The following is a 1009-nucleotide window of genomic DNA, read 5'->3' on the forward strand; positions in this document are numbered from 1 at the left end:
GCAGGAGCAGCTGCGTGTGAGGCCAGTTCTTGGCCTTATATGCGGCTTCTGAGGACTTTCCAGAAATCATGAGGTGGGAGCTGCCTGCTGTAATCAGGCACATAAGTGACACATCCCAGAGTTGGGAACCAGCGCAGAAGGCCCAGGACAGACCCCAAACTGAAGCCACAGCCCTGACACCTGCCACCCTAGCCCTGGGCTCCGTCTCTGCCTCTGGAGCCTCCTGTCTCCAGGGCTCAGCTCCCCTCGCCTCTGTGGCTGGGCTCTGCCTCCTGGGCTGCTCCTCTCCCCAGCCCTCTCTCTGGGCCCAGCCTGGACACCTGCCCCCTTCCTGGGCTGCTTCCCCTGACTGGCCCTGTCCTGGGTCCCAGCCATGACCTCCCCTGGGCTCCCTCTCTAGGGGGTGGAATCAGGAAGGGGTGGACACAGGGCTGCTCCAGAGGGCCCCTGACTGCATGTGTGTGGTTCCTTTCCAACAGGGAGACTGGCTGCTGGCTGTCCTCTTACTGCTGGGCCTGTCCCTTCCAATCAGTGCCCAGGGCTCTGTGAATGAGGGTGGGGTCTGCATTTAGGTGCCTCTCCTGTGAGGTTTAGCTGAGTTTTCTGGCTCCAGAGGGATGTTGTGTGACCTTTGCCCTGCTACAGGTCCAGTACACCAGGAAAGACATCTACACATTTGCTAATGTTTATGGAAACACTTGCAATTCATGATACAATCACACAGGGAAAAATATAAGAAAAGATTTAGTATTTCATTTTATTCCTCTATGTATAAAACCAATTCAAATTGTCACTGGATTAGTAGGTTTGAAACTTTTCTGAGTGTATTGAGTACAATCTTAGTACTATATTCTTGAAACATAACATCCATTTTTGATTAAAATTAATTCACTCTGATTTTTAAAAAATCTACTTGTCAGGAGCACCTTGCTTTGCTGCTGTCTGTGAGCGGCTGGAGATGGTGGTGAGCGGCCTGTTTGCATTTCTTGGAAGAAGAACTTTTATTCTG

Source organism: Colobus angolensis, unplaced genomic scaffold (genome assembly GCF_000951035.1).
Source record: "Colobus angolensis palliatus isolate OR3802 unplaced genomic scaffold, Cang.pa_1.0 Scaffold65, whole genome shotgun sequence".
In the NCBI taxonomy this organism is placed as follows: Eukaryota; Metazoa; Chordata; class Mammalia; order Primates; family Cercopithecidae; genus Colobus; species Colobus angolensis.